At 44.1% G+C, this 13161-nt stretch overlaps 1 long non-coding RNA gene across 1 annotated transcript in view; it reads left to right on the top strand.

Moving 5' to 3' along the window:
- Window positions 1–1513: 1513 nt before the first annotated feature.
- The window catches only part of LOC309369668, a 171526-nt gene continuing 159878 nt past the window's right edge, over window positions 1514–13161 (top strand). Inside the window, exon 1 of the long non-coding RNA XR_014168242.1 lies at window positions 1514–1562. This is a non-coding gene — a long non-coding RNA (uncharacterized lncRNA). The remainder of the gene's footprint in view (window positions 1563–13161) is intronic.

Here is a 13161-nt window from a genome sequence, read left to right as displayed (position 1 = left end):
CAGACAAGTGTGAAGTGCTCTCAGTCTGAGATCAGCAGGTGCTAAACTCCCTGGATTTGACACTACGGCTTCAACTGGTGGTGGGAATGGGAAGAAAGAGACACTTGACTTTTAACTCACAATGACTCCACTGTCCCATGGATCTCCTTTAGACTCACAAAAGGGTATTATATCATTTAGGGAAAATAAGATCAGCTGCTTGCTCTATATATTTTCACCACAGCAATTTTATTTGTATTTGTTAACAAACATGACTTTCTGGTTCTCTCAAATGCTGTGTTTCCATCAGGGGTGGGGATTCTAACTAAATTTATCTCACTGCATATTAATACATTTGTTCTTTTGGCCCATTTATTGGAAATGTTTATATGCTAACCTGGGCCCTCAATCCACCCTGTGGCCCAGATCTATGATGACCCAGTTTGGGCTGATCTGTCCTGTTCTGCCTCAGGGACCACCTGCCCTGGATCAATCCCTGAACCAATTCAGAGGTGAGGTCAGGGTTTTTTAAACCCTATTTTGACATATGGTCAAAAGTGGGATGGCAGAGACACTGTGTCGCCTTCTCCCCTTCCCTTCCCCAACGAGAACAGGCAGTTTCAATACTGCTCCTTCACAAGCAGCTTCACTGCATGCTGGGAAGCTGCTTCTGCACGGGTAGCACGAAGCAGGATTGGATCTTCTACCAGCTGGTAAGTGGTAGGGTCCGATCCTGCATGGTGGGAAGAAGGTGGGAAGGAGGAGAGGTTGGGTTGAGAAGGCATCTATCCACATCCACCACAACCATCTTTCACAAAGTTGCAGCCACTTGGTAGGTCCCTCATTTTCATGGTTGCTCCTTTTTTCTGCCTGATGCCACCTCCCTTGACAGCCTCTGATCACTCTGGGCTGCCCAACCTGAGCTGCAGCAATCTGAGGCTGTCTCAACCCCACTCAGCTGAGACCCAGATCTCCGAATCAGCCTGATTTGGTTGAAATCTGCTGCACAACCCTAATGCTAACCCTCTAGGCTGCTGATGTTCAAAAGGTGAATCAGGACTCACTAGTGGGTCATGTCCTGATCAAATGTGGGTCACAGCAGGAGCATTACCACAGAGCAAATATACATAAAATAAGCAATACATATACAGTGGTACCTCGGGTTACCAACGCTTCAGGTTACAGACTCCGCTAATCCAGAAATAGTACCTGAGAACAGAAATCGTGCAGCGGTGGCACGGCGGCAGCAGGAGGACCCATTAGCTAAACTGGTACCTCAGGTTAAGAACAGTTTCAGGTTAAGAACGGACCTCCAGAACGAATTAAGTTCTTAACCCAAGGTACCACTGTGTGTGTGTGTGTGTGTGTGTGTGTGTGTGTATAATAGAAGTGGGTCCACAAACACATGTTTGGGTTAAAAGTGAGCCCTGGGTCTGCAAATATCTGCTCTAGATCATGAATGAGAACCTCGGTTCCATGGGCAAAATTTGGCCCCACAGCTCTCACTAATTTTGCTTTGCACCCTCTTTTCATGGAATGTGCCCTTGAACTTGGATAATGCCTCTTGCTTGCCTGAATAGAGGGTATAGAAGCATGTGCAGAGGAGCCATCTTGCGCCCAATATTGGGAGGGCTGGCGTGCATGACATCGCATTGTCGGGAGGTGGTCAAGCACAGAGTTCAGTGTGGCACAGCTTCCTCTTTTATGCTCAGGAGGAGCCAGTCACCGGACTGTGTGGCACTCACCTTGATGATTGGCTTCCTCTGCCCCTTCAATATTAAGGGGGTCTGGCCCTGTACCAGAATATTTTGTGGGGGCTGAAGATACCTCTGCCCCCTAGCAGTTGGCGCACTTGAGGGCGTGTAAGTTTGGGTAGAAAGTAGCCTTCTGTACCAAGGCAAAATCCAGATGAAAAGTTCTGCTCAGTTTTGTATCTGTTTGTGCACATTTTTGCCTTTGGACCTGCCCACCACTGGCAAGCCCTCATACAGCTTTCCAGAAGCGACTGCAGTCCACAGACTGAAAAAGGTCATCCTCTTCACTCTAGGCATCTTTGCATGTAAGAAACTGGAAACTGATTGAGTTAGGTTAAGGTGTCCAATGCATTGCCAAAAAAGAGGAAAAACATTCACCCCAATCCCCCCAAAAGAGCACAACAGTGGACATGCATAAAATGTGCATGTGCCAATGTATATGAATAGGTGCAAAATTAGAAATCATTTCTCTTCTCCTCCCCCCACTCTCTCTACAAACACACATTCTCTCCTAATGCTCTTGAACCCAGTAGGCAGTGACAGCTATTGATTCACTGGGTGTGTTTTTTGAGTGAGGTTAGTCTTATTGGTAAACCTGAAGCAACCAAACAGCCATGGAATTTCATATACCAAGTAATTCCTGGGGGTGCCAGGGTAAGGACAGCGATAATAATGACTCTCCCCAAGAACTCCCACTTTCCTGTGAATGTTAGCTGTAAAATGCCATCTGCTTCCTTCCTTTCTCTGTCCCACTTTACAGAGATCCGAACAGTTCCCCCTTCCAACTCTATTAAATGAATTAATGCCTATTTAAAATGAATGTAGCTGTGCAGTTGTCAAATCATTTCCAGTAATCATTTATGGTTTTTGACCCTGTTTAGTTAAAGGACACTTTACATAGCAGAGATGTATCAAAGGAGATGTGTGCCCCTCTTTCCATTGATCTGCAAAGAGGGAGGTCACTGAACGAATTTGGGATTTTAATTTGAATATTCAGCTTTTGAACTGTGCTCATTGTGGTGTTTGATGAAGGCTATTTCTCTCCTGGTCTCTGCTAATTATATATTTCTCCTAGATGATATTTTTTATTTCTGATGTGGTTGGGATTACTGAAGATGCCTAATTGAAGTCTTTGGTCAGATTTTTATCATGTTATCCCTCTGTAACTCTTTATATACAGATTGAAATTTCTTATCTGACACCTTTCACAGTCTCTGTGCTTATTGGTGTGAGCCACACTACAAAGTATTTTATATATATTGCCAAACTGAAATAAAGGGGGAGGACTTTTCCTGAAATGTCAAAAACAAATCTATACCTAGGATATCCATCCTTTGGACTGTGCCACTTGTTCTGGACCTGCTAATCATAACAGCTAAAGAATCCCTGTCTCTTGGTCCCCTTGGTGGCATGCGGTGAATTTTTTCATAGGGGAACAGTTGGGGCCAGAGGTGCCAGCTTGCGAGGGTGATTGGCGGGGGCTGACATCTCAATGTCGCATGTGTGAGCATTGCGCCTCCCTCCCTAAGCCGGGCAGAAGCTTCCCAGGATTTGGGAAGGAAGCGCCAGGGGGACATTTAGCAGATTAGCCTAGTCCCCCAAGCCACTGACAACAGACCACTGGTCTCCAATGTCCCTGTCCTACTAGCAGAAAAGACTTGTGGCTGCAGAATGGAACTTCCCTCTGCTCTCCTTTGCAGTGTCCCTGGCATCTGCAAAATCAGCTCCAGGGGGTCAAATTTGGGAGTATGGCAGGTGGGTGGGGACAGCATGGAACGGGAAGTTCTGTGGCTGCTTTCAGAGCGTTGGGTACAACCCATGGTGTGGTGGGAGCAAATTTCATAGTTTAACTATGTGCTGTATGAAGGAGTCCTTCCCTTTGTCTCCTCTGGATGTCTCCCACCTCCCAATTCAGCTTCATCAGTATTATGTACTGAGTTGAATAGGATCCAAAATGCAGCAGTCTGATTGGTCCTAGAACAATAGGATTCAGAATGCAGCAGTCCTAGAACAATGCAGTAGTATGATTGGTCCGCAGGAGCCACCCAATCCAGCTCCAGGTGGAAGTGAATCCGCAACCTGATAGGCCTACAGGAGAATCCCAGAATTAGCCAATCATGTGGGGCCCATTGTGTAAATAATGTATATAAAGCAGACATTCTGGGGGAACTTCCATTCCTCCTCCCCACTATGAGCTGAATAAAGAGCATGAAATCCACTCTCGACTCCGAGTATATTTCACTCAGATGGCCCTGCTTTCTAGTAATATGAGAGAGGGAGAAAAACTTGACATGACACCCTCACCCCAAAGAAAATCTCCCCTGTCCAGAAGTACATTTCAAGCAATCATATCCACCATCGCATCTCATTTCTTAGATGCCTCACTTCCTGCACTTTCCCTGTGTTCAGTGCTAATAATAATTGAAAACCATGGCCAGGGTATGGATTGAAGGGCATGTGAGGCCACAATTTGGCTGAAGCTCAGCAAGTTTGGGTCTGGTCAGTGCCTGTAAGAGCACCTGGGAGCGACATCTACGCCACCTTGGGCTCTATGGTGGAGGAAAGGTGGGACACAAACCCGGGGAAACAAGCAAACCAAAGGGTTGCAGAATGCAGATCTGAAAAGTGAAAACCATTTCTCTTAGCAACAGTAGTTTTCCCTCTGAGATGGGCAGAATTATCACCAGCTGCCGGTGAATGTGAGCGTGTGACAACAGAAATCCCATGTCAGAATCCTCCTTGTGTTTCTGTGGAAGGGCAGCCGTGTTTCTGCCCTTCTTTCTGAGAAGGCTGCCATCCCTGGCAAGTGCCACCCTTTGCTGCCCTGCCAGCGCTCTGTCACTGCAGCATTGTGCCAAAGCGAATGTTGTGCCCTTGCCATCAGTCTATACCGCCAGATGCCATCACATGCATTCCAGTGGGCTGTGTGTACAGTGGCAGAGAGCCAGGCGTTGTGAGTTTATGACTGTACAGCCACTCTCTCTGCTGTGACAAATGCACTATTTCTCCAAATCTGCAGCAGCAGACCTGATAAGGGGAGAGCTGGGATGAACAATAGGCAGAAAGCCTTATGACAAGCTATATAGGCAGCTTAGAACCGGATGGCATGTTTAGCAAAGATACATGATACGGTCCTCCTAGGACTTGATCACTTCAGGGGTAGTGGAGAGGAAGCGTTTTAAATGTTGCCCCATTTTCCCATGGACAACTAACACATCAAAATAAAGGTCAGTGGTAGAGCATCTACTTCAAGTGCAAAAGTTCCCAGGTTCAATTCCTGGCATCTCCAAATCAGTTAAGATTCATTGTTTTATTTTCAGAAACCACTACATTTTGTTGGTTGGGGGGGCATGTATTCATTCCACTCCCACTTTGTAGAGCTGCTTTGTTTCATAAATGAAACTTTTTTTTTGCATTTCCAACCGATTGTAATGGGGGAAACACAACACATCTATAAATTTCACCTTTTTCTTCCAGAGAATTGCATTCTTTCTTTCGGCTAAAATACTGACATTTCAGACAAATAGGTTCAGCGGCTGTTTATGTTCCAAAGGTAACATTTTAAAAAAGTTCCTGCTGTTCTGCCACCTGGCTTTTGAAACTAAGCATTTGCATGGAACTCCTTCGGCCCAGAAATGGAAGACAGTACAATGGTACCTCGGGTTAAGTACTTAATTCGTTCCGGAGGTCCGTTCGTAACCTGAAACTGTTCTTAACCTGAAGCACCACTTTAGCTAATGGGGTCTCCTGCTGCTGCCTCGCCGCCGAAGCACAATTTCTGTTCTCATCCTGAGGCAAAGTTCTTAACCTGAGGTATTATTTCTGGGTTAGCGGAGTTTGTAACCTGAATCGTATGTAACCTGAAGCATATGTAACCCGAGGTACCTTTGTACAGGGCTTCACCCTTTCATTGTGGTGTAAGAACATGTGGATTCTGGCTATTGTAGAGAAAATAACTCACAAATTGCATGCTTCTAATGGTAAGGAAGAGCCAGAACATTTCTATGCCTTTGGGTGGAATTTAATTTCTTATGTGTCAAATTCAGATATAGAAAACTCTCTTCTCTCACCAAATCACACAATTTAGCTTTCATTGTGTGCTTTGCTGCTTTTATTTTTCCACATTATCTGCTCTCTATTTATTTGGAAAATAAATGTACTGCTCTTCTGTTTTGTAATTTTGATTATGTTTTCTTTTTTGTTGGCTGCACTTTTAATTTTATATTAAGGGGGGAAATACCTTAATTTTTTTTAAAAAAAACCTTTACATAGATGCACACACACACACACAGAGAGAAAGAAAACCTCACAGGGAATACAAAGGTGCCCTTTGGCAGCTTGGCGTAGTGGTTAAGACTCGTAATCTGGTGAACCGGGTTTGCGTCTCCGCTCCTCCACATGCAGCTGCTGGGTGACCTTGGGCTAGTCACACTTCTCTGAAGTCTCTCAGCCTCACTCACCTCACAGAGTGTTTGCTGTGGGGGAGGAAGGGAAAGGAGAATGTTAGCCGCTTTGAGACTCCTTAGGGTAGTGATAAAGCGGATTATCAAATCCAAACTCTTCTTCTCTTCTAAAATCTCTGCAAAATTTGATATGGATATTTGCATCATACAGGCAATGTAAGGCATTATTCCATTGATAGATAGACTTGTCAATTACAGTGCTGACTAGCACTCAGTCACCCTTCTTTATCCCTTCCTGGACATAGGCAAGGCAGAAAATCAGTACCCAAAATACAACTGAAACTTCATTAAGCACTTTGGTTCTAGCTGCCTTGTCCGAGCTTCTGTTGCCTTCCACTTCATTTTACCTGGCTACGAACTACCGCGATTTATTTCACACCTGAATCTGATCCAAAGTGATTGCACAGCCCTTACACCTAATACCTTTTGGCATAACTTATTGGTTTCATCCCAGGGATGCATGGGATGGTCAGGGATGGTCAGTGGAAGCTTGAGATACATTGTGGGGTACTGAAGATGAGGTTGAACTCAAGGGTTGCAGCTCACAGCTGGCCCATTGTGCCTGAATGCAAAGCAGGCAGAACTGGGGAGAAGGTGAGGAGCAGATTCCTTTCTGTCTCACTTGTGTCGGAATGCAAAACAGCTACATAGAACATCCTTCTTCAGTGAACGCAGCTCTTTACAAGAAAGGAAGGTTAATAAAGAAGGACATTGGGCTGTATCCAAACCTGCAACTCTGCTTAGGCATGGGGCTTTCCCTCAAAATCAAATCAAGAGCATTGGATACAAGCTTCCCCCTCCTTTTAAACTGTGGGTGAACATAGCTTTAAAAGGTAGAGTAAGATACACAAAGTGAAAGCTTATCCACACTTATCTTTTGCCCCATGCTTTCTAGGCAAAGATCTGGGGTTTCCAGGTCTGACAATCTCTCCCCCCCCCTCTCTCTCTCTCTCGCACTTTTTTTTTAGGGGGGGAGGGGTTGCCCCGGTGAAAGACCACTGTTTACTACTGAATCGGAGCAAATGGCAATTTGCTCCAATTCAGCAGTAAAAATTGGGTTTTCTTGGGGAGAGGGGTGCTCTCAGAAACAGACCAGGAAAGCACAGGCCTGTGCCTAGAAAGTGTGGGGCAAAAGGTAAGAGTGGATGAGCCTTGAGAAATAGTTTTGAACCCATTTGCTTCATAATGGTCATTATAGTAAAGACTCATATTCCCCCCCCCCAAGCTTTTGACAGACTAAGCGGATGCTATTTTGTTACTAGTGTGTCTGTTGTGGGGGTTATTTTTTTCTGTGTTATTGTGTAATGTATTTATATTTATGTATTAAATGTTTTGTCAGTTGCTTGGAGACCTTCAGGTAACAAGTGACTAAGAATTCTAATAAATATTATTATTATTATTATTATTATTATTATTATTATTATTATTATTATTATTATCTCTACTACTATTTCCTGCTAAACACTATAGTTGACACCGGTCACAATGGAGGAATAGGAAACTTCAAGGAGATGTAACATTTGAGGGGAGGTTGAATGAGGGGAGGTTATGTCGAGGCTGAGGAAGATCTAGAGATCTCGATGGATCCAAGTTCCCAGAAGTTTATAAAAGTTTGTTTTACTGGGAGTAAAGAAACACAATCTAAAACACAAGCTATGATGTGGAGCCTGGCTGTGGGAACTTGCTGCTGGAATACTTTCCTGCCCGGAGAGGCCTGCCCGCACGTTTCCTGGATTTCTGCACTGTCTCCTGTCAGCAAAGTGCTGAGACAACAAACTTAACCTCTCTGTCCACGGCGCACCTATCAGCCGCGGTTATTAAATCCCACAAAAGGTAGAAGAAGGGAAGTGAATGGGTCTAAAAGGAAGGAGGGGAAGAAAGAAGCACTTTCCTCATTTGGATTACCTCCTACAGAAACAGGACCTGCCAGAGAAAGGCAGAGAGTGTAATTGCTGGCCTGAAAGAGAAAGACAAACTATAAAAGGAACGAAAGAGAAGAAGGGGAGAAAATTGATAATGAAAATTTATCCTCTGAGCTAACGGTTAATTAATTCTGAAAATATCTGTCAGGCTAATAGAAGGTGGGGGGCGGGGAGGCAAGAGGAAAGCACGTGCCACAATACACAATCAGTAAAATAATAATAACCAAAAAAAATGAAAGCGGAAAAAGATTTTTGTAAGGTGTTGCTATCTTCTTACAGAGCAGGCCCTTGGCTTCCCAATGTCATTCTCTACACAATTTTTTCCCCTCCCTTCGTCTCTTTTCAGAAATTGTTCTCATGAATGATTTATATATGTCTAGTTATCTGGAGTGATTTCTATGGACCCGGGCGCGCTGCTGCATAATTGTTAATTTTAATGCCATAATAGCTTCAGATGGAGGAAGAGATTAGGCGTTTATTGCACAATTAAATGAAACATACTTGAGAATCACAAAAGGTTCCGTAATTATTTCAGACCATTAATAAAATGGGCATTAAATTATATGGGACACAAAAGGGAAAGGAAATAGATTTTCATTACAGCAATAGAAGCCGAGAGTAGTAATAGATCCTTGTTGAATTCTCTTTCTCTCTCTCTCTCTGAAATTAATTGTTGCCCAGCTTATTTCAAAGCAAAATAAAAGAGAAATAAAGTGTGTTAAAGAAGCCCTGATGAAAGGGCTTTGTTTGATAAGGACAATAGCCACTGATAAACTCCAAATAAAAGACTGCGCTTTGATTTTGGCTTCTGTCCTGAAGGCTGAGAGCGTTTTCACAAACAGAGGGTTTTCCAACAGAACAATGCTAATATAGGCCAGAGAAAGAGGGGGGAGATGAAGGAGGGTCCCCTTTGAATCTTGGATATTTGTTTCTGTTCCCTATTCATGTAAGAGATTCCTCCACCCCCTTGTCTTCCTTGTTCTCCCCCCTCACGTCCCATCTCAAAACACACGCCTTAAGCAAAGTCTAAGCTGCGCCTCATTTTAACTGTGCACCTCCACTGCCAACTGGTTCACCCTACCCTGCTCACTACTCCTCACATGCCAGCACCTTCTTTCTCCTTGCACATTCCTCTCACCTGTCCAATGTCAACTGCAAGTCCTTCAGGTGAATGCCATTCGCATTCTAGGTAACAGACAATGCCAGCCATGCAGATAAAAGCTGCATATGGGTCCACAGTTAAATAGTCTGTATTCTGATTTGGGGTGTGCAGTGATATCTCCTGTTGTTGTTGTTGTCGTTGTTTTCCTTGCCTAATTGAAATGGGGAATTGAATCAAAGTGGAGTGGAATTAACCCTTTCCTTTGCATAAGTTCTTCTATGGATGCCTCCCCTCCTGAAGCTGTTATTAACCACAGAGGGAGGAAAAGCAGGAACCTTTATCCTGAAAGCATAATTTATGTCAAAGGAGTGGATATGAATGCACAAAAGCACCAAGGTGGGCCCTATTCGCAATATAGTGGTTTTGGACCACGACCGCCATGTTTTCCGTCAGCCTATGATTATTCCCAGCTGAATTTCCAGACAGTCCGAGTTTATTGTTCAGGCTGATGCCATAGGCTGATGCTGGCAGAAGTTCTGTTCATGGCACTGACATGTGTTTGACTGGATCAGCCCTTAGCAGTCTGCTTGGAAGTTTTTATAAGCTGACCGGAAACTGGAGCTGCTATAGCCCCCAAAAGCCACATGAACTGCATTGTGCGGTGCAGTACCTAGGGTTTGTTTTAGATGCGGGGAAGCAATCTTTGGACCCCCACACAGCTGTGAAGCATCTTTGCTTGGCTAGTAGCAGCTGGTGTGGTAGAGCAGAGCTGCCTTTATGACGCTGGCATTGCCACAGCCTACCTGTATGGGACAGTGAGGGTGGGGCTAGACTAGTGCTGTTCAAATGGGTCATTTTCAGGTTCTCTCACAGTCAGGTTCTCATTTTTCAAATCCTAAGTTCAGTTCTCCACATTTCTATATCTGTTTGCAATTTTTTTTTTAAAGTCTATGAAAATTCATTAACATATTTGGGAATGTTTCTCCTGCTATATTCCGTTTTATGTGCAATTTTACATAACATTCACATTTTTTGCAAAGCAATTTCCCCTAATATAATGCATTTTTTGCACGCCATTCTCACTAATATTTTATGCATACTCTACCCTAGCAGATGCCCTTTCTAGACACATCATTTGTCTGGAGAACTCCATTGCAAAATTTGGATAAGTGTGAATTTCGTATCTGAAGAAGTGTGCATGCACACGAAAGCTCATACCAAGAACTAACTTAGTTGGTCTTTAAGGTGCTACTGGAAGGAATTTTTTTTGTTTTGTGAATTTCAAAGGATAGCTGTGTTTCAGTTTGCGCATTGTTCCCGAAAAGTACCAATTTGGTAAGCTCACCTTTAAATACAAACTGAATCATATGCCTCTCTCATCCCAAGGCTGCACAGATGCACCACCAGCATGTGTGCCAGATTTGCTACATTGGTGAAGCTGCACATGCCAGACCTCCCCACTGCCCTGCCTGTTCCACCTCAACCCTGTTCAACTAAGCTGCAGTGATGCAGGTGTCAGGAGGACAGCATTGCCCCACCACACGGACGGTGGCTGCTTGTACCTCTGCTTTCTCAGGCTACCTGTGGCCAAGGCTTCTTGTGGGGCTAAAATGCTGCTCTAAGCTCATCTGAGGAAGGCAGGGAGTGGGATGCAAGTGAATAAACGGTCACTACCATAACTCTCTCCTTCTACTGGCAGACTTACTCCTTCAGCTTATTTTTCTCTACTTGATACATGATATAAATTTCTATGTGAATTATTTTCCAAGCCTTGAAAGATAGTTCAGGGTCGACCTCCCATTGCAATTCAAATGTCTTCATTTGTCTTCAAAACTGCCAGTGCTGCTCTCATGTTACTTTTCGCCCTACACAACATTCTCCAGGGGGTGTTCAGGTGTGTAGGAAAGTTTGGATAGACAAAAATCCTGCTTCAGATCTCCCTCACATCTCCAGATAGCGCTGGACCCCTGTCCCATCTGAAACTCTGGGGAGCCACTGCTGTTTTTCGCCATAGACAGTGCTGAGTTAGATGAACCAATGGTCTGAATTTGGCATCTCCCAATGTATTTGCCAACCAAAGAACTGCCAGTGCATCTCCCATGTGTGTCTATTGACCACTGTTTATGTGTTGGTCCCTCATTCACAAATAAAGTATCAGGTGGCCATCCTGCTGTACACAGGAGTATACAGGAGAAGGAAAGAACCATTTCTACTGCATTTCCTTCCCTTAGTCAGTTGCTCCAAGAGCTTTTCCCTTCTTGGCATTCACAGTGGAAGTGAGCTAAGAATGGTGAAAAGTGCTCACACAACAACAGGCTGCAGAGAGGTAAGGTGTGAGTGAGGGTTCAGTATCCTTCTTCCACATGCTCCTCATCCTTTACTTCAATGGGGTGGACATATGAAAAAACTTGTGTATCTGCTGCTGTTTCTTCTAAGTAAGTCCTTGTCCAAATGACGTAAAGCTTTGGTTTAACTCACATATTTAGCATCCTGATTGTTTGGAACCAAATGATTGTCTGAAGAAAGGCCTTTTAGGCAAAGTCTCTTATGATTTCTTAGCATCGTTCGTCTCTGTGGGCCAAACAGCAAGTTACACTACTGCCATGTGCAATGTTAGTTTGATACTCACTTTTTTATTGCAGAGGACCCTTGGGAAATGCAGGGAAAGAAAGGCTGGATCCTTTCCTTGTGTCAGGACTGGGCCTCAGGAGTTCAGCAGCCTCAGACAAGTCAGGAATACAGAACTAGAAGTTGTGAGGTTCGTGTCCAGGCCAGGAGCACAGAGCAGCTTCTGCCACACAGTTCTTCCCTCAGACAGCTGAGTTGATGGCAGTTTTGCCAGTGTGTGAAGTTTGGGATTTTTTCATCCACTGTGAAGGACACACATAAAGAGAATTATTTATTTATTGTTTCTTTATATCCTGTCTTCCTTCTTCAATAGAGGTGGCATACACAGGACCTCCCATCCAGGCACTGATCAGACTCAGATCTGCTTATCTGCAGCATGGCTCATGCATCAGATGCCTTCAGATCATCATCTGGGACTAATTGTGTATAAATTTATCAAAAACACAGAAGGATTGCCTCATTCCTTCCTTCCTGCCATATCTGGCTTTTGTAATGGCACGCTCCTAACTCTCAGTTCAACTTTAGCAGGACACCTGTCTATTTTATACTGAGACTTGTGACCCTGTGCAAAAAATAATAATATGAGAATCAGCTCTTAAACTGGATATTTAAATAGAATATCTTGGTATATTGCTAATTATTTATTCTAAATCTGACTCTCTCCCTTGCCCTTGCCCCCCCCCTCTCTCTCTCTTTACATACACACACAAACCAAGCAATGGTAGACTTTAGGCTTTAAAAATTCAGTGATGTCCTGTGCGGTGCCAAAATTGGTCCCTCCTCCTGCTTTCCATTCATCATGATTGCAGCGTCCCCTGTGGTGCCCAGTGCAGACAAACCGGTTATGGTCCCCTAAATCCGCCTCTGGACCAAGGAGGCAAAGGAATTGGGTAAAGACTTCACACGCAGGTCTTAGCAACAGCAGGGAGTTAGTGATATTGTAAGGCTTGGGATTTGGTTATTGAGGGGATATGAGATCACAGTGGGAAGAGTTTGACTTCCAGATGCGAATTTGAAACAACTAGACATATTTTGACATTCCTAACAGAACAGTGATTGGATTAGCACCATATAGTAGTATGATAAAACTGACCCGTTTGGTCAGATATAGTGAGGGCTGAGAAGGAGCTCATACTTTGAATGTGTTCTGCACAAAAATAGATTCCTTTTCTTAATTTCTTGAAACAGAGAGCCAGGCTCAACTAATGAGTCCTGCTAGCAGAAGCCCATGCAAGGACTTGGGCTAATGCAGTAGGGCTTAACTCCCTCTCCTCCCCCCATAAGCTGCCATGCCCCTCAAATTTGGCTCTGGG

The sequence above is a fragment of the Podarcis melisellensis genome (assembly GCF_964234715.1).
Source record: "Podarcis melisellensis genome assembly, chromosome: 5".
Classification (NCBI taxonomy): Eukaryota; Metazoa; Chordata; class Lepidosauria; order Squamata; family Lacertidae; genus Podarcis; species Podarcis melisellensis.
This window is presented reverse-complemented; position numbering and strand designations above follow the sequence as displayed.